Source organism: Cervus elaphus, chromosome 5 (genome assembly GCF_910594005.1).
Source record: "Cervus elaphus chromosome 5, mCerEla1.1, whole genome shotgun sequence".
NCBI classification, from domain to species: Eukaryota; Metazoa; Chordata; class Mammalia; order Artiodactyla; family Cervidae; genus Cervus; species Cervus elaphus.
This window is the reverse complement of record NC_057819.1, coordinates 102,010,970-102,035,060: the sequence shown is the minus strand read 5'-3', so window position 1 is coordinate 102,035,060 and position 24,091 is coordinate 102,010,970. Positions and strand designations below refer to the sequence as shown.

Here is a 24,091-nt window from a genome sequence, read left to right as displayed (position 1 = left end):
TAAATGGAACAGCTGGTAATCTCTTTCCTATTCAGTTTTCGAGCACAGTTAAAGCCACCTGTGGCCGTAAGCATCTTGTCCGTGGAGTGCTCTGAATGGTGAACAGTGTTTGTGCGGCTCTTCAGTGGTTCTTTCACGGTCTACAGCTCCAGGGGGTGTCACTGGAATTTGGGAGGAAGCCTAATCACTACTAAACAAAACAAACTACTCTTCAAGGAGAGAGTAGTGTAAAATATTTGTACCTCCTACAATTACAACTGGAAAAGACCAAGGATCCAATTATGAAATGCCCTGGGAACTACAGAGTGCTCTTTGGGCATTTATAATAGGTATTTTAAAACTCATTTAAAAAAACCCATTCATCATTCTTTTAGTCACTTAAAATAATTACAAGTACCTATTTATGTTCTGGGTACTGTTTTGAGTGTTGGAGAGGGAAAAGACAAAAATATATGCCTTAACAGAGGTAAGAACACAAGTAAATTTATCTCATACTTTTTCTAAAACTGATTAGATGGATTAGTAGTATTTCAGTGAATGCGTATTCATGGCATAGTCATTCAGTCTCCCAGTGATGGGTATATGGGCCTTTTCCATCTTGTTTTTTTCTTTCCTGTTACAAACACTGCTACAACGAGTCTTCGGCATATATACTGGTGCACCGGTGTGACTAAGGGTACAATTTAAATTTCTAGAATCAGAACTGCTTGGCCAAAGGATTGTGCATTTCGAGTGTTGCTCGATACTCCCAAGCTGCCCTCTTAGAGACACTGCCTCAGTGTATACCAACAGCAGCACGAGTTGAGAACTCCTCCCCACAGGCATGTTTAAAGGGCAGAAGAATGGGCTACAGAGGACTAGAATTGTATCAAGACCAGAAAGATCATCTAATCCAGCCCCCTCAGCATATGAAAACTTTTTTCCTGGGTGAGCAGCCACCCTGTTTATTTCAAGGTCGCTATGTGACAAATGTGTCCCCAGCTCAAATTTACGAGTTCCAGATGAAGGTGGCATGTCTTTCAACACAAGTCATCTTTCATCGAGTTGATCATGAGCCGCCCAAGGGCAACACTCTACTTAGCACTCTAGGCTCTGGACGTGCCTGGGCAGCATAAAGCCTCAGAAGACACAGGGCAGGCAGTATCCTTTCATTACTAGCAGACACATTTCATTTCTTAAATGAAGGCATCGCTCCTGCATATCAACCTATTTTATTCTTTCAGGACAGTAACAGTGGGGACATTTCAGCTGGGAGATTTTAACTCTTTGGCTAAACTCTTTTATTTTGATGGACTGATTAATAAAGAAGAAATCTCTGCATAAGACATGTTCATTTCTATTAAGATTGTTGCCTGATATAAATATTACTGGTTGCTAGCAAAATATATAATACCAATATTCTTATGTACTATGTCTGGAACACTTGACAAATGAAAATATTTTTTTAAGCTGATCAAAAAAAAAAAAAAAAAGGACTCACTTTGCTTTGGATGAGGTAGAGTCCCTGAATTTTTCTTAGTGGAGTAAATGTTTATTCACAAGTCAGGAAACCAAGCTCTTGCCTTTCCCGGAAGCTCAGTAAACTGACAGATACTCTGTATCCAATTACCTTTCTAGATATTCTAGCATTCCATGGGAGCTATTTCAAGGCCATAGTTCTACAGGCAGATAGGATGCTGGTGGGTTTGCTGGAAACTCGTTTCACTGCCCCTCCCTGCATCTACCTGTCCTGCCATCCTTGGTTTCTCTGCTCCCCTTCCATCCCTCCTCTTACAGTATCATGATGTCCTCTTCTCTCATATTCCAGGGCCCACCTCTCGTCTCATTTCACTCTCTCTAATTTCACCCTGTCTGCCTCCTTCTCCTCCCCTCACCACTCTCTGAGCCCTGCTCTCCCATCACCAGTGTCCTCCCTCCTAAAACTTATACTGGTCCTCAACTCCCACAGCCTCCTCCCTCCAACTTCTCAGCCCACTGTCTTAACTCCTCCCTCCATATTTTACTTGATCTCCAATCACCAGGCACCCTCACACTTTTCCATTAACAGGAACACATTTGTAACTTTGTTGACCTCAACATGTCAGTAGCCTACAGATCTGAGCTTCTGAGTCAATGTTGTTTCACAGAGTGCGGATACAATCCCACTCTGTGGGCAGAAACCTTTCCCCTTGAAAGGCTGCATTTTCCATAGTCCATTTTGACAGCAAGTAGCAGAGTGTCAAGGGCCATGCATTACATTTAAATTAGTTTAAGTGGACATTTAAATAAAGCCAAAAAGTAATAAACTTAAAATATTGAATTGGGAAGGAAAAAGGAAAAGCTAGTGGTAACTACCTTTGATAGAATATATATATATATATATATATAAAATCAAAGAGCAAGATCTTCCCAATTTCCAAGTTCCTTTCTGATATTCAAGTTCCTTTCTTATCAAAAGTTAAATGCCTAGAAAGTTACAAGTACTGACATTGGTATTTCTTGAGAAGTGGTAATTGTATGCATGGTGACCATATTGCAATGAGACAGTTACTTAAGTAACTTAAGCTAACATATCATATATTCACAAATGGTGCAGCTGCTGTGGAAAATACTGTGGAGGTTCCTCAAAAAATTAAAAATAGAACTACCATATGATCCAGCAATCCCATTTCTGGGTATCTGTTCAAAAGAACTGAAGTCAGGACCTCAAAGAGGTATTTACACTCACCTGTTCATTGCAGTATTATTCACAATAGCCAAGATGTACAAACAACCTAGATGTACATCAGTGGATAAATGGATCAAGAAAATGTGTTTCATACTATACACACAATAGGATATTAGCCTTGAAAAAGAAGGCAATCCTGCCATTTGTCACAACATGGATGAACCTTGATGACAGCAAGCTAAGTGAAATAAGTCACAAAAGGATAAATATTACATGATTCCTCTTATATGAGGAACCTACAATAGTCAGACTCTTGGAAGCAGAAAGCAAAATGGTGGTTGCCAGGGGCTGCGAGGAGGGGGAAATGCTGAGTTGCTTGTCAACAGGTGTGATGTTTCAGTCATGCAAAATGAAGAAGTTCTAGAGATCTACAGTGCAACATTATGTCTGGAGCTAACAGTACTGTATTTATTGTACACTTAAAAAATTATTAACAGGCTTCCCTGGTGGCTCAGATGGTAAAGAACCTGCCTGCAATGTGGGAGACCTGGGTTTGATCCCTGGGTCAGGAAGATCCCCTGGAGAAGGGAATGGCTATTCACTCCAGTACTGTTGCCTGGAGAATCCCAAGGACAGAGGAGCCTGGCAGGCTACAGTCCATAGGGTTGCAAAGAGTTGGATACAACTGAGCAACTAACACTTTGACTTTTCTCACCCTCATGTTAAATGTTCTAACTACCAAAAAAAAGTTGACACTCGCCTGACTTCTCTGGCTGCTGTTGATTATCAAGCAAACAACTGTCAATGCTATTTTCCTAATAGCTAGATGTGCCAGGCTGAGGGTGTGCACTGATGAATAAGTGTACATATAAAAGACCTAACCCAGCCCCAGGAGCCAGGGCATGGTTAGAGGAAAGGGAAGTGGACGGCACCAGCCAATGGCAGCTGCCTCCTAGCCCTCAGTCCCAGCAGAGCCAGGTGGGGTTAGGGAGCCCAGGACATGGGGGAAGTGTCCTGCCTACCTCTGCTTGGCTATCTGGCCCCCTGGTTTAACCAACAACTTCAGCAGAAACAACTCCCAGGACTTTTCAGACTCTTGTCTCTTCCCTTCCCATCCTGCCCTTTCCCATTCCAACCCTCAACTGCTTTTTCTACCTTACTCCAGAAAAAAAAAAAAAACATGGGGGCTCTACACCAATGTTTTATAAAAGACAGGCGCCATACCCACACTCATATGCCTCACCCTCCACTGACATAAGCCTGGGTATGCTAATTAGAACAAATGAAGATAGACATCAGATCTGTATAGATACAAAATAAAAAAGGAAAGAATTAGAACAATGAAAATGAATGTATTGACACTATAAAAATATAAAACTAGATATTGTGACCAGATACTATTGACATTATAGGATAAAACAAGGTGGAAAAAAAAGGGCTTGTCCAAACAATAAACCCCTTTACAAACTAAAACACCTTACAAAGCTACTAGGTACACTTCACTCACAGAGCACATTTATTTCTTTATTTATTTTATTTATTTATTTTTAGATCATTATATTTTAATAAAATAAATTAAAAAATATATATATATATATATTTTTATTAGTTGGAGGCTAATTACTTCACAACATTTCAGTGGGTTTTGTCATACATTGATATGAATCAGCCATAGATTTACACGTATTCCCCATCCCGATCCCCCCTCCCACCTCCCTCTCCACCCGATTCCTCTGGGTCTTCCCAGTGCACCAGGCCCGAGCACTTGTCTCATGCATCCCACCTGGGCTGGTGATCTGTTTCACCATAGATAGTATACATGCTGTTCTTTCGAAACATCCCACCCTCACCTTCTCCCACAGAGTTCAAAAGTCTGTTCTGTACTTCTATGTCTCTTTTTCTGTTTTGCATATAGGGTTATCCACAAAGCACATTTATAAAGCAGGATCCTAGATCAAATTACTAAGGTCTAGTCTCCACTTTTTTGGCTAATATTTTGCTTCTCTGCTCATTCATTGTTGCTTAATAAAAGCTCACATCCTCTACTTCTCTCCAATCTACCAGTTCATTTGACAGATTCTGCTGACGTATCAAAAGAAGAAAATCATTTCTATGAGCAATTCAGATTTTTGCTTAAAGATGTGGTTTTTAGGACCAACGTGTTTCTGAAATCAGTTTTCCAGCAGTGAAATACTCAGAGAACTAAGTTAACAATTTACTCTGAAATCGCTGGCATGTTATTTCAAAGGCAGACTGTAATTTTTTTTGTTTGTTTTTTGTTTTCCCAGCTTCAGGTCTAAGCTAAACTTAAACACTGTCAGATTAACGTGGACGAGGGGCTGTAGGTGCAGGTGATGCTCTCTCTTTCCTGGATGCTGACTACCTGGTGCATTCGGTTTATAAAAGTTCATCAAGCAATAATCTTATGACACATTTACCTTTCTGTGTTTACATTATACTTCCAGAAAGAGTTTTAAAAACTAAACATGCTATCTCCATATAAAGATACAGGAGATATAGACAGTTATGATATGATTTCCCTAGTGACTCAGACAGTAAAGTATCTGCCTACAATGCGGGAGACCCGGCTTCGATTTCTGAGTCGGGAAGATCCCCTGGAGAGGGAAATGGCAACCCACTCCAGTACTCTTGCCAGGAGAATCCCATGGATGGAGGAGCCTGGTGGCTCCTGTAGTCCATGGGGTTGCAAAGAGTCGGACACGACTGAGCGACTTCACTTCACTTCGCTTCTTGATATGATTTACCAAGGGGATATGATTTACCAAGAGCTTTTCTGGTCAAACTACTGCAATGATTGTTGCCTGAAATCAAGAAAGAGTAATAAGTTCAGGGACCAGTCTTAGGCCCTGGAAGTTCATTTTTATTTGTTGGGGTATGCCTAAGCATAACAAACAACAATATCCCTTTCTTCCTCCCAGCTTTGCTGAGATACAACTGGCATATAACATTGTGTAAGTTCAAGGTATACAATGTGTTGATCTGATACACTTATGTATTTTAAAATGATTACCTCCATAACCTAAGCTCACCTCTACATCATGTCACATAATTGCCATTTCTTTTCTGTGGTGAGAACATACAGGATCTACTCACTTGGCAATTTTCAAGTGTATGATACAGAATTATTAACCATAATCACTATGCTAAACATTAGATCCCCAGAACTTATTCATCTTACAACTGGAAGTTTGGACCCTTTGTTTGAACAGTATCCATTTATTCAACAGAATGTTTTGCTCTCTTGTGGCTTGGGGGAAGACTTTGCAGAAAAAAGCTCCTCTGTTACCACAGGAATCCCCAGGAGACTGTACTCAGCCATAACCAGCTGTGCCCGTCCATCTACCAGGCAGTTCAAGTTCAGGGGTGTCAGTCAATTGCCACAACCTGTTTACAAAGTCACATACCCACTGTCTCTCTCTTCCCCTCCTCTCCTCCCCCAGGACATCACCACTGGACCCCTAGACCCCATTTAACCAGTGCTTCGTCCCTTCTGCTTTCAAACAAGCACATATACTCCTACTGAAGACGGGGGGGAAAGCTTACCTTGACTCTACTGACCTTTCAGTGGTCTCTCCTCTTATATTTGTTGATTCCTTGCCTCTGAATCAGCCAACCTCTTTTGGCCCTTCCCAAAAGCCCTTCCCGCTTTCTGTTTGTATGTCTAGACAGTTCCAGAGAAGGTGATTCCCCCTACCCTGCTACCTCCAGGGCTGGAGGGGGCACGTGGCCTGAACCAAAACTGAAGCCATGATCAATTTGTTATTATCCTTCATGTACCACTAGGAATTTTGAAAAACTGAGTCCCCTCCTATATTTTTAGGTTGACACCCAAAATCCTTCATTATCAGTTTTTTTTTTCATTATCAGGTTTTTTTTTTCATTATCAGTTATAAATGGCTGGAAAAGAAATAATCTTGTGTAATTTTTGACATTTTAAAATAAAACTATTAATTCACTCTTTTATGTGGCTACAACAGAATCTAAATGCCATGGCATCTGGTTTCCAATATCTAAAATATGTGAACAAGCTCTTCTATAACAGGCCAAAGTTTCCACTGTTCTTTTTTATTACTTAAAATTGTATTTCTATTCTATTTCTTCCCCAGAATTTGATCACAATGTAATGAATGTTCTTTTTTGCTATTAAGTGAGCCATCATTCCTTTGTGCAATAAAATATGTCTATTATTTGAGATTAGTTTTTTTGTAACCATAAAGTTCATAAGGTTTTTCTACATTGCTATTATTATAATTTTTGTAAGTAAAAATTTAATTAAAAAATCTAAATATATGATGTTTTGATAAGTAATGACCAAACATAAATAGTAAAGTTGTACAGAAAAGGTATTTTTTAATGAGATGGATGTGGCTGTTTTTATATTTTAATTAGTTCCTAAATCCATGGATAGATGTTACTAATTTTGGAAAAACGTTTCCAGAATTCTTTTGCTATTGTTTTTCTTTTTATAGATGTAAGTGCTGAAACTCCACTCATATAAATGAACAGAAGAAAAGAGATTCTATCAAAGAAATTAATATTTTACTATTAGCTTCACAGGTCATATAGCTAAAATCATAAAGTGGTATGCAAAAAACTTTTTTAATGATCAATTAGTAGGTAAGTTACAGTTTTTCCTTAATTTTGTTGGATACAAAGATTTTGAAATCACATGTCCCGCTAATAGACTTGATTCCCATTTAGGGTCATTTACTCTCTCAATTTTGGGGAATCATAACAAAAAGTCTTTACCTAGATAGCAAATGACTATGAATTATACTAGTAATTGTCAATTTTATCAAAAAGAAGGTAAAGATGATGATATCAGATTTAATGTGAGATGGACACCCTGACAAAGTCTACACATAACTGGAAGAGCAGGAAGGAAGAGGAGGTAGGGTGGACACAAGTGTTCTGTCTGCCCTGAAAATCTTTATGAATTAAGAATTCCTACAATTAAATAAGAAAAAACCAAATCACTCAATTTTTAAAAATAGATAAAAGATTGGAATGAGAATTCCCCAAGAGAAGATATCCAAGTGGTCAAAAGGCACATGATAATACATTCAACTTCATTAGCCCTCTGGGACATGCAAATTAAAACCACAATGAGATACTTCTTTATACCTACTACTTAGTTAAAATTTTATTAAAAGACTATCAATTTCTAATGTTTGGGGGACATGGAGAAATTGGAGCTCTTATACTTTGTAGCTGAGAGTATAAACCAGTAAAACCACAATGAAAAGCTGTTTGGTGCCTTACTATGAAGTTAAGCCTGCACCACCCTAGGATCTAGTAATTCCACTCCAGGTATTTATCCCAAAGAAATAAAAACTCAAGTCTGTACAGAGACTTGTTCACATATGCTCACAGACGCTTTTACTACAATAGTAAAAAAGAAAAAATGTAGACAACCCAAATGTCCATCAACAGGAGAATAGATAAACAATGATTATGCTTTTATATAGATCGATAAATCTCAAAAACATTATGCTGAATTAAGAAGCCAGACACAAAAGAGAACAAACTGAAGGATTACATTTATATGAAGTCCCCAAACAAACAAAACTAGTTTGTGGTGGAAAAATCAGCAAGTGGTGACCTTTGCGGTTGGCTCTGACTGAGAGGGCACACAAAGGCACTTTCTGAGATGGTGAAAAAGTGTTATATGTTAACCTTGGTGGTAGCACAGGTAAAATTCCATTGATCCGATTATGCCTCAATTTCTACAAAATTTAAACGCTGTGATATATAAAACCTGAAATTTACTTGTCTAACATAATTAAAACACCGTATTTTATCACTACTAAGACACATTTCCACACATTTTAACATTTCTGAAGTCAGGATATGCCTTATACTCAGTGGCACATCATGGTTTATTGGCAGCATATTTTTGTTGCTAGAAGTATATAAACTAATGGTACATCTTAGATTCATTGAAAATTGGTATCTTCTTTCTAACCCTTTTTATTTTGCAAAGTTCTTACTAAAGTTATCAAAATCAAACTTTTCTCAGACTCCCTACTTGGCCTACTCAGTAATCTAGAAAAGCCTCAATTTTATGACCTGTGGAATGACATTCTTTAACACCCATGTCCCTGAGTAGTTTGAAGACAAATTACAATGACTGCCAGGCTCCAGCCCCATGTGGCTCTAGCAGCCACACCTGGGGGTCCTCCACTAATACGCTCATTCGTGTTTCAGCCTGGAGGCCTCATCAGGCCAAGAGCAGTAACACATGATCACTGCCACGGCTCAGCAGCTCAGCTACTCCTGCTGCCAATTCCCCTCTGCCCTCGTCCAGTTGTAATGATTAGTTTCACAGAATGGAGAAAGGTGCCAAGTGAAACTTCTCTCTTCCCAAAACTAGCATGAAAGATACTATATGTTGGCTTATTAACAGCTGTCCTCCACCTTATTAACCCATATAATCCTCTATTATAGAGGTTGGAAAGCCAAACACTCAGTTTTCCAACTTCCCCTGTTAGTTGTGGCAGCCACCGATATAGTTCTGGCTGATGAAAGGCAAGACCTCACTCTGAGGTCTGTGGGTGTGAGGGAGGAAGGAGGGGGCTGGGAAAGATGATTTCTTACTACTCTGCCTCATGGTGTCTTGCCTTGAACTTTGATGGGATGGCTGAAGATAGAGCAGCTTTCTTGCAACTGTTAAACAGCAAGATAAAGAATCACACGCCAAGGAGGGCAGAGTGGGAAAATAGAAACAGCTTCAAGATTATAAAGTTTTTAAGAAATGGTGCTATATACCCAGGGATTGAACCCAGGTTTCCTGCACTGCAGGCAGATTCTTTACCATCTGGGAAGACTCTACCATCAGGGAAGCCCTGTGATATTGTGGCTATTTTCCTTGAAGTCCTTATACTTTAGTGATCCATACTGAAATGTTTATACACTACTACTATGATATCTACAACTTGTTTCAAAATAACTCAGTGGGGGCTGCTGGGAAAGTGAGTGTAAGTATAGATGAAACAAGATTATAGATAGATAACTGTTGAAGTTAGACATACAAGCATCTTCTCTCTACTTCTGTCTATGTTTCAAATTCTCCATAATAAAAAGACTGAAAGATTTGGCAGACACTACTTCTGTAATCAAGCTTAGCACTACCAGTTGACAGTCACAGGGCTAACATCACAGGGGATTAATCATGTCGAGGTCATGTAGCCCCCGATATGATGCAATGAGAGGGGCACTCCACCTCTGGGGCATTCTTCCCCCAAACCCACAGTCCCAGGCTAAGTATCAGAAACACCAGCCAAACCATGTTGAGGAACCATCTACAAACTGGCTAGTAATCTTCAAAAAGTGTCGAAGTCATGAAAAACAAGTGAAGGCTTAGAGACACACAAGGATCCTAAGGAGGCATGAAATCTAAATGCAACGTGATACCTGGATTGGACTGTGGAATAGGACAAACACATTAGTAGAAAAACTGATGAAATTCCAAAAAACTATGGTTTAGTTAATAATAATGTACCAACTTTTTACTTTTGACAAATGTTCTTTATACGAGACAATAATGTTAGGAGAAACTCGGGGAAGGGTATATGAGAACTCTTTGTACTTTCTTTGTGATTTTCCTGTGAATATAAAATTATTTCAAAGTAAAAAGTTTATTTTTTAAAAAGTCTAAAAGAGTTCGGATTCCTAGTGGTATTATTGAAGCACTGAACCAACACCAGCAACAGCCTACCTTCAGATTTCTTGTTACATGAGAAAAACAAAACACATCTTAAAAAGTAAATGACACTCAACTAGTCTGTTACTTGAGCTGAATAAAATATGGACTGGTAAAATGTGTTTATTGTCTATCTGATGCAATTAGCTCTTAAACCCCAGAGCTGAGAACAATGGCATTAAGTACCTCACAGCAAATGGGGTCAGTTCCTGACCCTCGGTGCTGGCCAGCATCTGTCATTTCAGCAGAATTCACAGGACCAACACCCCACCCCATTCCCACTCCTAGCTGACAGAAGGGAAAGACAGGAAGTGGGAGGGAAGGTAATGTTGGAAACCTGCCTAAAGAAAACAATGAGCAAGACCCTTTAGTAAAGCAGTTGTGACACAAGATCAAAGCACAAAAACAACAGCTTTCTTTTCAACTATACCCATCAACTATAAAGGAATTGATCAACATAATGGAAAACAATCTCACTCAAGTAGCAACAAAAACTCCAAAATATCTTGGAATAAACTACTAAAAATGAGCACGATATATGTGAATAAAACTATAAAGTTTTATAGACATAAAAGACTTGAATCATTTAAAAAATATGATCATGTTCTTGGATATAAAAATACTACACTGTAAAGATGCCAGTGCTTCCTAAATGAATCTATAAATTAAATACATTGCCAATCAAAGTTTCAATGTAAAACCTAAATCATAATCATATATACTACACAAAAATTAACTGAAAGCAGATCATATATCTTAATATAAAACATAAAACTATAAAGCATTTATAAGATAACAAGAGAAACTTTTTGGGAATAAAGAGATCTTGGTCATGACACCAAAAGTAGAGTCAGTCAAAAAATAAATAAATAAATAAACTGAACTTTATCAAAATGTAAAACTTTTGCTCTTAGAAAGGCACTGTTAAGAGGAAAAAAAAGACAAGCTACTGACGGGGGAAAATATCTGCAAATCTTATATCAACAAATAAGATGAGCTACATAATTTATGAGGCCCAGTACCAATTGAAAATGTGGGACCCCTTGTAGAAAACTTATTAAGAATTTCAGCTGCAACAGCAGAACATTAAATGGGGCTCCTCCGAGCATAGGTCTGTGTGACCACACGGGTCACATTTCCATGAAGCCACCCTTGCCAACAAAGGATTTGCACCCAGAATATATAAAGAACCCTCAAAACTCAATAATAAGGAAACAAATAGCCCATTTTTAAAATGAGCAAAAGATGTGAACAGACACTTGCACCAAAGAGAATGTGAGAATGGCAAATAAGGACGTGAAAAGATGTTCAGCATCATTAATCATTAGGCAAATACAAACTAAAACCATGATGAGATCCCACTGCACACTGATCAGAATGACAGAATTAAAAGTATTCACGACACCAAGGGTTGATGAGGGTAACGGAGGGACCTGTACTCTCAAACGTGACTTGGGGAATGCAAAACAGGGCTGCTGGTCTGGAAGAGTTTGGCAGTCTTTACAATTAAATATAAACTCAGCATGCAATCCAGAAATCCCACATCTTGGTATTTAGCCAAGAAAAATGAAGATTTATGTTCACACGAAAATCTGTACATGAGTGTTTAAGATGACTCTCTCTTCAGAGTGGCCCCGAACTGCAAACAACTTGAGTGTCCTTCAGCAGAGAAGAATGAATAAGCTGGGATGCATTCATGCCATGGGATATTACTTTACAATGCAAGAAACAAACTCAAGAACTTGGGGTGAATCTCAAAGGCACTATGCTGACTGAGAGATCGGTCTCAGCGGGCTACATACTATTTGATTTCATGCATATAAAATCCTCAAAAAGACAAAATTATAGTGGCAGAGGATAGACAGTGGATGACAGGAGCTACGGTTGGAGGAAGGTCTGACAGTAAAAGCGTTGATGAAAGTGTTGCATACACTGGCTGGGGTGGGGCCTGCACAAATCTGCATACGTCAGTACTCACAGAACTGTATATTTCCCCCAAAGTTAATTCTTTTATATGTTAATTTTTTAAAAAAATGTCCGATGTAATTTTTAAGTGGAACTTGACAAACTAACACTAAAGCTCAGCTATAAGGGAAAAAAAATGAACAAGAAAAATGAAAATATTTTGAGTAATATTCCATTGTGTATATGTACCACAGCTTTTTTATCCATTTATCTGCTGATGGACATTTAGGTTGCTTCCATGTCCTGGCTATTATAAACAGTGCTGCAATGAACATTGGGGTACACGTGTCTCTTTCAATTCTGGTTTCCTTGGTGTGTCTGCCCAGCAGTGGGATTGCTGGGTCATATGGCAGTTCTATTTCCAGTTTTTTAAGGAATCTCCACACTGTTCTCCATAGTGACTGTACTAGTTTGCATTCCCACCAACAGTGTAAGAGGGTTCCCTTTTCTCCACACCCTCCCCAGCATTTATTGTTTGTAGATTTTTGGATAGCAGCCATTCTGACCAGTGCGAGATGGTACCTCATTGTGGTTTTGATTTGCATGTCTCTGATAATGAGGGATGTTGAGCATCTTTTCATGTGTTTGTTAGCCATCTGTATGTCTTCTTTGGAGAAGTGTCTGTTTAGTTCTTTTGGCCCATTTTTTGATTGGGTCATTTATTTTTCTGGAATTGAGCTGCAGCAGTAGCTTGTATATTTTTGAGATTAATTCTTTGTCAGCTGTGGTACATATACACAATGGAATATTACTCAGCCATTAAAAATAATACATTTGAATCAGTTCTAATGAGGTGGATGAAACTGGAGCCTATTATACAGAGTGAAGTAAGCCAGAAAGAAAAATACCAATACAGTATACTAATGCATATATATGAAATTTAGAAAGATGGTAATGATAACCCTACATGCAAGACAGCAAAAGAGACACAGATGTATAGAAAAGTCTTTTGGACTCTGTGGGAGAAGACAAGGGTGGGATGATCTGAGAGAATAGCATTGAAACATATATATTATCATATGTGAAACAGATCACCAGTCCAGGTTCGATGCATGAGACAGGGTGCTCAGGGCTGGTGCACTGGGATGACCCAGAGGGATGGGATGGGATGGGGAGGGAGGTGGGAGGGGAGTTCAGGATGGGGAACACATGTAAACCCATGGCTGATTCATGTCAATGTATGGCAAAAACCACTACAATATTGAAAAGTAATTAGCCTCCAATTAAAATAAATAAATTGAAATTAAAAAAAAAAGAAAATATTTTGAGAACAGTGTTTGAAGACCTGTCCCACCAAATTTGAAAACATCCTATAAGATTATCCTAACTGTATGACATGGAAAGTATGGTTGGTTTAGACAAATAAATCTATAGAAAGGCAAATCACTGGAAGAGTCAGAAGCAGATATTCATGCAAATTTAGTTCAAGATACAGTTTACATCTTAGACCAACAGGAACAAGAGGGTCTATTAAATAGATGGTTGGGAACAAAGGATATCTATTTCTTTCAAAGTATGGTTACATCACATTAATGTATTAAAATAAAACTTAGCTACATTAAAGATTCATTAATTGTATAAGATTGTAAGTTTTCTTCAGAAATCTGTCTGTGTGTGTGTGTGTGTGTGTGTGTGTGTGTGTGTGTAGCATCCTTTGTAACAGCAAAAGGAGAGAGTGAGAAAGACAGCAAGTAAAGAAATGTCCATCAGAAGTTACATGATGCACATTCATGCTACGGAATAGGTATATTTACATACGCTCTGACTTGAAAAGATTCGGAAAATGTAGTGCAAGATGCACAGAAAGATGTCTTTATATTGAAGCTGCAAACCAACTGCTCTGGAGGGCTTGCTCTAACTGCTAACCTGGGAGAGAGGGGAGGAGGAGGTTCACTTTTACCCTGCAGAATTCACTTTAAAAAGCTTTTCACTACATAGAGCAATGCATTATTTGTTGTTCAAACAAACAAACAAACAAAACCTTAACTTCACCTAACTTCAGCATGTAGTGGCAGGAGGAAAGAAGCCTGAGAGAAGAGCCTTGGAAGCCTGGAGACAGGCTTGTCAAGTCTGCGAGAGGCTGTCACAAGAGAAGGACGTTAGTGCTAAGTGACAGCCAGATCCTCCCTGGCCAGCAGGGTTTTTTGTTCCCTTTGCCATCCAAGGCCCAGTTCTCCAGTAAGAAGTAGTTTTCAAGGAATAAGAAGACTCTTTTAGCCCAGATCCAGGATTAGTAAATGTTTACTGATTTGCATTTTCCAATGTGTTAGAGAGGACTCTTGAGAGTCCCTTGTACTGCAAGGAGATCAAACCAGTCAATCCTAAGGAAATCAATCCTGAATATTCATTAGAAGGACTGAGGCTGAAGCTGAAGCTCCAATACTTTGGCCACTTGATGTGAAGAACAGTCTCATTAGAAAAGACCCTGATGCAGGGAAAGATTGAAGGCAGGAGGAGAAGGGGATGACAGAGGACAAGATAGTGGATGGCATTGCTAACTCAATGGACATGAGCTTGAGCAAGCTCTGGGAGTTGGTGATGGACAGGGAAGCCTGGCATGCAGCAGTCCATTGGGTCACCAAGGGTCAGACTCAACTGAGTGACTGAACAAGCAGCAACAATGATTTTTACAAGAAAAAGAAAACCAAGAGATAGTGCTCAACTGTGAAAAGAATGCTCTGCCACAATCAAGTGAAAAGATAAGTAAAGAAATCAACTGGCTAAGGCCCTGGGGAGCACTAAAGAGGATGAAGAGGGATTCGAGCTGTATTCCTGCTTCACCTTCCCTCCTGGGTTGTGAGCTCTTGGAGGGTAGGAATATTTCTCAGATTTCCCTGAAGGTCTTAAACAATGATTTGCTCATAGTAGAATCAATACATCAGTGACAGACTATTTAAAGAGCGAAGTATATGCTCTGACAACCTCTTGTTCGAATGTAAATTACAGTTTTCTGGAAATTACACCCCTTCAGCTGTAGTTTATTCTGCCTATATCTGAAGGTGGAATGCAGAAGGATAGTCCTTCATTCTGTAGGGTACAAGAGCTCACATCATACTCACTATAGTCAGGAAGGTCAGAAACCCCCAAAGGATTAGAACCTGAGCAGGACCCTATAGAGCCCTCATGGGGAAAACCCCCACCCTGTGTCCCCTGCCTCTTGTTTGTATCAATAGAAAAGTTTTAGCCTCCCAGTCCTTCTGAGTTCCAAAGAGCAAATTTAATCAGAGAAGTGAGAAAATGAAAACACAAAGGAAAGCAGTCAAGTAAAAGAGAATAATAATAATTTAGCTATAAAGCAAAGTCAAGGACTCCTGGTGCATCAAGGGCTACAGATAATATCCCTAGCCATATCCTTGGGTTGTTTTTACAGAAACAAAACTCCTACCAGATGAAAATTGCTGGCCACTGGCACAGAAACCTCAGAAAGGTTGGAAACAGAAGGTTGATTGAGATCCCTAAAACATCACCCTCTTACCTCGTCATCAACCATCAGAGAACTGTGCAAAAGCGGATCACACATCTGTGACCCTTTCCCTCACACTCTCTTCAACCCTTCCCTGAAAGCCTTTGGAGAGTTCAGGTCTTTGAGCATGAGCTCCCATTCTCCTTGCTTAGTGCTCTACAAATAAATGCTGTATTTACCTTCTCCACAAGCTGGGGTCCATAGATTCACTTTGTTGCATGTCAGGCGTTGGACCCAGCTCAGTTTGGTAGTAAGTTCAGCATGGCAAGCTCTCCTGATAGAAGAAAATAATGCAAAATTTAACTTGTTTAAAACTTTTAGGTTTCCAGACTTGTTTCTCAAAATTCTCCCACAACCTAAATCAGTAGCTGCATCTATTAGATGAACCACAAGTACATCCTTTATTAAATAACTGATGCCCTGCAGTAAATGGCAGCTTTGAAGGAAATATTCATCTTCCAAAAGGCTTGTTTCACCTAATTCCTATAAAAGTCAGACACTGAGACATACAGTTGTTTATTACCTAATTAGAGGGCTTCAGAAACATCACATTTTGGTTCTTTTTCCTTTTTTTGACAAATAATTCTGAGTCCTGACCATATGTCAGGCAATCGAGAAAGAATGGTGAGCAAAACTGAACCATACCCTCCAGTTCATGGAGTTTACTGAATAATGGTGCTTTTTCAGACAGTTCCCTGATTTCCACCCCATACTTTCTGAATAAGAATCCCTAGGACAGTCACAAACTTCAGTGCCTATCAAAACCAGATTGCTTTCCTCTCCACCTCCAGAGTTTCTGATTCAGTTATTCCAGGGTAGGGTTCAACAATTTGCATTCTAACAAATTTAGATTCAGGTGATGCCAACGCTGCTGGTCCGGGGACCACACTTTGACAACCACTGGCCTAGGGCATAGGACGCAAGCATCTGCAGTGATTCTGATGGGTGTCCAGGGTTAAGAACCACTGGAGTACCAACTGCCCATCACCATGTTGTTTGCCATTGATAATGGAATTTCAAAAGAAACACAAGTCCAGTCTCTGCTTCCAAGAAACCCACAGTGAGATAGGAGAGATAAAACACAGCCGAATTTTATGAACAAATGAAGTGCCTTTCTGGGTGTATTGTTACATTTACACAAAACATCCAGAAATGTGTATCCTCTGTGGAGGTTAGAGAGGGTTAAAAAGGCTGCTGGGTCCTGAAAACTAAGTGATATATGGATAGGCAGGCAGGAATTGGCAAATTTTTAATGAAAAATTAGAGACTTCTCTGTAGCTCAAATGATAAAGAATCTGCCTGCGAGGCAGGAGACTGGGGTTTGATTGCTGGGTTGGGAAGTTCCTCTGGAGAAGGGAATGGCAATCCACTCCAGTATTTTTGCCTGGAGAATTCCACGGACAGAGAAGCCTGGCGGGCTATAGTCTGTGGGGTCACAAAGAGTCGGACACGACTGAGTGACTAACACAGTCCACAGTAATGAAAAATTAAGTGAGTCCATTCAGTGACAAACCCCGGGACTAGTAGCAGCACCTTGTCACCAAAAGAAACTACAGGTATTTCCATATCATATTTCACTTAACTATAGATATTTCAAATATTGTTTATAGACATTACCTCTGTGAAATTATAACAGCCACAGGTCTGCCTCTAGATCTTATAAGAAATGCAAGTAAGGCTTTTTTTTTTTTATCAATGTACCTTTTAAAATATTTTGATAACTGTATTTCAGTATAACTTTAGTGTAAGTTTCTCTTGAAATCTTACATGTTTCACTGTATGCATTTAACAATTACTCTGGGGAGGCGTCTATGGCACAAAACCCGGTGAAGACGGCATTAGCAAGGCTGGGCGGCCGTGAGAGCAGAGGAAGAACAGGAGACGGGGGCAGGGTGCGGAGTCGGGGATAAAAGTCAACTACGTCTGGACTGGTGGAGGGTTGGGTGGGGGCTTAAAAACCAAGGACAGAGTCCACAAGGTTGGTGGACTGTTTGTCCTTAAGACGTGATTGTTGGTCTCAGTTCTGATTGAATAGTTGCAATGGGACTTCTCAGATTTTGGTATAGACACGAATTCTATGGAGAGCTTATGAAAACACATACGCAGCACATAGAGCAGTCCATCCACACAGACCCGTCTTTAATTACCTCTGATATAATTAATGACACATACACAGAAAAATCAAGTTCAGGAACAGCATTAGGTTGTGCTAGTGGTAAAGAATCCGCCTGCCAATGTAGCAGACACATGAGATATGGGTTCGATCCCAGGGTCGGGAAGATCCCCCGGAGGAGGAAATGGCAACCCACTCCAGTGTTCCTGCCTGAGAAATCCCAAGGACAGAGGAGCCTGGTGGGCTACAGTCCATGGGGTCTCAAAGACTCAGGTACAACTTAGTGACTGAACGCCACACACGTTGTGTCATAATACTTTCTGTATTTAGCAATATGGTGCAAGTACAAAGTGGGAAAGAAAAAAATGTCCCATGCTAAGTAGATAAGTGAAAACTTTAGAGCAATGAAATCAGATTTATGCTCAGACGCTTTATCATGCCAGTGTGCACAGTCACTCTTCAGGAGAAGAATGTGGAGGGCAGTGTGTCCCAAGTTTATGTGACCACTAAATCATCAGTCATGCTGGACTAACAGTCCTAAGGACACATTTTGAGTAAAGCTGATATCTTTGGAAAAGCTTCCCCAAAATACAAGAGACAATTTAAGGCAATCTACAGATAAAAGAATTTTTGTTCATAAGCCTTTGCCCATGGGACCTGAGGAGCTGAACAAACATCACAAGGTTCAGTTGAAGACAGTTTCTCAGACTCCTATTTCCTTATTTCACCTAAATTATTCATTTCCCTGAATGCTAACTTAGAATCCTTTGCTCTGTAAGACCTCAGGGGAGAGGCCTATCTAAACAGCCAGCTACCCTGTGATGAGTCTGAGGTTGGGACACTAAACTCACACTGCACCCACGTGTGTACACACACAGGCCTCCATCTTCAATCCACCGTTTCTTCACAGAAATTTTACTTTGAGGATTGTTCAAGATTGGCCAGCTAGCATACTATGACAATATGACATGACTTGGGGGTTTCAACGGTTATTCTTATTGCTCAAGGGGGAAAGAATACAGAACATGAGGCTCGAGCCTCCATGGGACAATCAAAACACAGCCAATGCCTGTGTTTACTGACAGTGTGTAAGAGGGACAAAGAATGAGAAAATTCACTCAAAAGTCTGCTGTCAGGTTTTTTGGACAGGCCATTAGAACAACTGGGTCTCTGCCACGTTCGGTCTCTGGATGCCTGGCCCCTGGCTACATTTCTCCTGAAGTGTTCTCCCCGAGTCCTGCCAAGAGCCAGCTTCTACACAGGACCAGTACTTTGGATGACATTATCATCCTTTCCTTCAAATAAAGAAACCTGCCTCCTCAAGACCTAAAAATACTCCTCAGACTTGGAGCTCACCCTTGTTTTCATCAACACCTGTCCACTGGACCAGTTGCTCAACTGGGACAAGCCAAAAGCAAAGAAAAAGTAGCAGTTTTGAGGAAGCCAGTTCTCCTTGAAATATCAAGTTCACAGAAAGAGTAAAAATCTTTCTTCTTTTGACCATGAGAATTCCATTCTCATCCCAAACTCACACTCTTTTCTAAATTCACTTTTTGGGGGGGATTTTTTTCTGAGGGGAATGATCTTGGTAGGACAGAACAAAAATTATTTTGACTGAGCTTTTTTCATTGCAACTGGTACAAAGGCAAAGAAAGACTTAATTGAATACTTTTTCCATTCTTAGAAATTGACTTAAAAAAAAAATCCCATCACAGTCAGATAAAATTTTCTCAGAGAAACATTGGGTATTTTAAACCATGTGTGAGAAGATTTTAGAGCTCAACGGTATTGCATTCTGAATTCATGGACTGTTGTTTTGGTTAATATCCCATATTTAGGAGGCTAAATATCTATTTTATTCATGTCAAATTCTTCTGTCTAGCCTTCAAGGCCCCTTGTGGTCACAGGCTGTGAGTGGGTTTGGGAGGGCAGCATAGGAGCAGAGCAGAAGTCACAATTTTTTCAAGCTTCAAGAGACATCAGTGTGAGGAAGGGCCATGGTCAAGGGAGAGGGTGAAAGTCAGATGTCCTGACTGTGAGAAAGGGCAGTCCAGGGAGGAAGAGCTCAAAGGCAGATCAAGGACAGAATAGGGCCCCATTAGTGAAAGGCTATCATGGCGAGTGAGGATAAGGGGGATGGGAAAACAAACCCAGTGCAGAACTGGATGAAAACTAAGGAAACTGGGTTGGGGGTTGGTCAGTGGTCTGGGGATAAAGGCAGAACCCCTGCAGGAGGTGCTATGGTCAGCCTCAGTTGCACTTTGGAGGAAAGACATTTCGTTCTCAATGGGTTAGTCACAGAAACAGCCTCTGACACAACTGGTCTCAGTTTGCCTCCCTAGATGTCTCCCTTACACATCTGTTTGACTCACATCAGACAAGACAGCTCCCTCATCCTCAGGCAGACTCTAAGCTTCCCCTCTTTCCTGCTTTGATCTTTCTGTTTCCATTCTTGCCTACAGAATGTCTTTCTTCGTGGAACTCCACCTGTCAAATCCTACCCACTCCTTCCTGGACCAGCTCAGATGTCACTTCTATGAAGCCTTCCCTCCTCTCTCCACTAGATCCCATCTCTGCATGTGAGACGTGTGTGTTCAGCTACAGGCAGTCACTAACTTGGAGGTGACTGAGAGCATATGGTAGCAAAGGGTTGGGGGTGAGAATTATTTCACTGCATCTCCTCTTGGGGTGCACACTTCAAACTGTCTGCATTCCGGAATAACTAGTGGTAAATTTATATTGGCATCATCATCTTACCTCCCCAGAAGGTTTGTATGATGACTGGTGAAGGCTAGCTGTTGACTAATGTACATCTCAACAGTCTACGTAAAGGAGTTAGAGCAATTCTGAAATGAACAGCAATTGGAGTTACACATGTTAGGCATTATAAGCAGAGGATAGTGGAGCAGACACTCTTTAGTTGATCTCCTTTCTGCACATGCAGCCATTTGACACTCCCTCTGAATCATGGTTAATTCAAATATAAAATGGGTAGAGTGTATTTGCTCCACCCACACCCCAGAGCTTCAGAATACGAAAGTAAGATAATGCCCACAAGATATTTACAGGCTGTAAAATACTAGTATATAGTTGGCATTATCAAAATGATGTTATTTTTAATCATTCAACTAACATGAATTGATGTCTACTATTTGATAAGCAGGAGAATAATATAGACCAAAACATACTTATTATACCTCTTAACTGCATAATCAAGTTAACCTGATGCAAGTTGGTAAGTGAATGTTGAGATGTACAGAAGTGAAGGCATTTTTCTCTGCATCCAACATTGAGAAATAAATTATCTTGACTTTCATTCTTTTGCTATTCTTTTTCCCAATTCCAGAATATCCACATACCTATATTACTTTTGTAATTAGGAAAACAAACATTGGTTCGGTCCTAAGGGAGTTAGTTATTCTTCTCCCAAATTTCTCCAAGGATGCTCACGAAGCTCCCTTATCCTCACACAGATTCCATGCTCTGTGCTGGTGGGACTGTTGGGTGTTGGGCACCAGACATGGCCCATCTTCCTCTCTCCTAAGCACTCAACAGGCTGCTTTATGTACAACAAGCCTTTGGATTCCTGCATTTTAGCGCCGCACAGTTCCAGCAACTTCCTGAACCATTCTACCCACCAGTGCTCACAGATACAAACTTTCCCTCTCCCACACCTATTTTCAAGTAAGACTAACAAAGGCTTTATTTCAAAGCCCAATCTGCAGCTACGAAAAAGAACCACGTAATACACGACCAAAGCAAATTATAAATGGCTTTTGAATGATTCTCACCATCTCTCTGAATAACTTTCAATTATGAGCACTCCCACTGGGCTCTTGCTAGCCATTTTCTTTTTTCTTTATAAAGCAAATTTTCAGGGAATTCTGCGACTACATATTTGGAAGTGCAGATTTTTACAATGGGCCTTCATACATGGGTTGCTAGTGCAAAGGGATCAATCTGAACCAGAAAGTCTGCACATTCCTAGAAAACGACATCGACACCCATAGTTTTCAACATGTGGTTCAATGAGTCTCGTCTACGGAAAAAAGAAGTGGCCACTGAGAACTTTCTAAGATCTTGACTCTTCTGTCTCTCATCTCTTTAATTCTGTGGCCATACTTCTTTCAATTACACTCATTCCCTTGCTATGTTTTTTAGAGGGATCCTCTTTTAACCAGTAATCAATTTTTTTCTTTTAAAGCAGTTAAACACACACCCAGCACAACATTCAAAAAGTATGAAAGGTATAGCGTGAAACCTCAGTCTCCCTTCGACCTTGCTATCAAATGTTAATCTCCATTGTCCTGGGAAAGTACCAGTGAACCAGTTTCTTCAACATCCTTTCTTTTCATTTCTACCACCAATTCTCTAGACTGGATTTCCATTTCTTCACAACTATCGTAATGTAACAGTTTGTCTCTTACAGGCCAAACTACCCTTCCTCTATCAGGTAGGATAACTGAAAGAAATGTCTGGGTAAGTCCTAGGCTGGATTTCGATATACATGAGACATATGAATGATAACAAAAGAGAGGCGGACATTCTACAGTGGCAGTGGGGAGCTTACCTAAGAGCCTTACATAGAAGAATGTTCTGAAAATGTTTACTGGAAATAATCAATGAGATGAGCATGTCTTGTCTCAGACATGAATCAGGAAAGAAAACTACTTCACTGCAACAGAGAGTTTATAATAAGAAATAACAACAGATTATTGTTGGGCCAGAGAACTCACAATTGTTAATATCCTTTGAATTAATAATGTTGCCAGACACTATTCTATGGTTTTAGGTATTGTATTATTTATTCTTCAGACATCTTTATGACGTATCACTTCCCTATCCATTCTATAGATCAGAAACAGAGTCTACTGGGGAGGCTTAGTAACTATCCAGGGATACCCAGCTTGTGTGTATTCAAGGCAAATCCAGATTCCAACTTGCTATTGGGAACAAGAATGATTAAAGAAATCCAGAATGTCAGGAATTTGTAAGCTGGAATTGGGGGGCACTTTCTATACATTTGTACCATTCTAGGTGTTGATGAAAATCAAATAGATGGCTAAAATATGGCTCCTTCCCTGCAAATAACTTGTATGCTGTATTTTTAAACCTGCCATCGCATTGTTCAGAAGGTGACCCAAGCCACTTCATTAAGGTTTTTTTTTTTTTTTGGTTTCCCAGCTAGATTGTGACTTCTGAAGACAATCAGTGCCTAACATTCCCTTTAAGTGCACAGGCCAGTATTCACTCTTGAATTCCCCTATTCCTGAGTTTTCACTAGATCCAAATGTGACACATATCTCAAGGGGTAAGCAATGGAAAGTCAAAAGCACCTGACTTGTTAGAGCAGTGGCCAAAATATTGTTGAAATCAAGAAAAATTCCAGAAGAGAATGTATGTTTTGACTTGTTCGTAGACGGGAAAAGCAGATTATCATAGTAGACATATTCCTTAAGCCCTAGTTCTCAGAGAACATCTACCAGGGACAAATCATGAGCCACACAGTTCCGCAGGGGACAATTAGAAGTATTTCTCATCCACTGGAAATGAGGCTTTGCACTTTCTTTTTTACACTAAAATATATATGTTAGACACTTCTGTCAGTAAATACGATCTTCGCCAAAGGAGTTTACAAACTGAGGAAGCAGAATATATAACCATGACAGGACTTAAAAGTGAAGGATGCTTTGTAAAGAATATAAGACAGGAAATATTTAATAAAGCATGGGAAAAAATGCCCATGGGCAGCAAGAACCGAACAAGACATGTCAAAATATTGGTTTGGGCAGTAAAAGTTGGTTGCTTAGTATGGGGAAATAGAAACACAGTTCCCCTTAAAGCAGAGCTGTCAATCAGTGAGTCTCAGCATCAAAAAGGCTACCAATGTGCCATGAAATAATGATTCCAGCAGTCACAGGGTGGCTGATGGGCAGAGAGGCCAGAGTCTTGGGAGGTGGTCTCTGGTTGCAAGACATTAGCCAGGGGTTCCTCAGAGGGCAGTCTGGGCTGACCTAAAGTTGAATGGATACTGTACCCTACAACCCTCAAAGCAGGCAAGCACAGTGATGGCATTTACCATGTGCTGAGTGGAACCAAGAAGGGCATGTACTTAAGAGCCAGCTGAGAGTGTGATGCTGCCAGCTATAGGCAGGAGACCCCTGGAGATTCTGGGAGGGC

At 40.0% G+C, this 24,091-nt stretch overlaps 1 long non-coding RNA gene across 1 annotated transcript in view; it reads right to left on the bottom strand.

Moving 5' to 3' along the window:
• The window catches only part of LOC122694745, a 154,163-nt gene that overhangs the window by 36,765 nt on the left and 93,307 nt on the right, over window positions 1-24,091 (bottom strand). The window contains exon 2 of the long non-coding RNA XR_006341230.1: window positions 15,978-16,072. This is a non-coding gene — a long non-coding RNA (uncharacterized LOC122694745). The remainder of the gene's footprint in view (window positions 1-15,977; window positions 16,073-24,091) is intronic.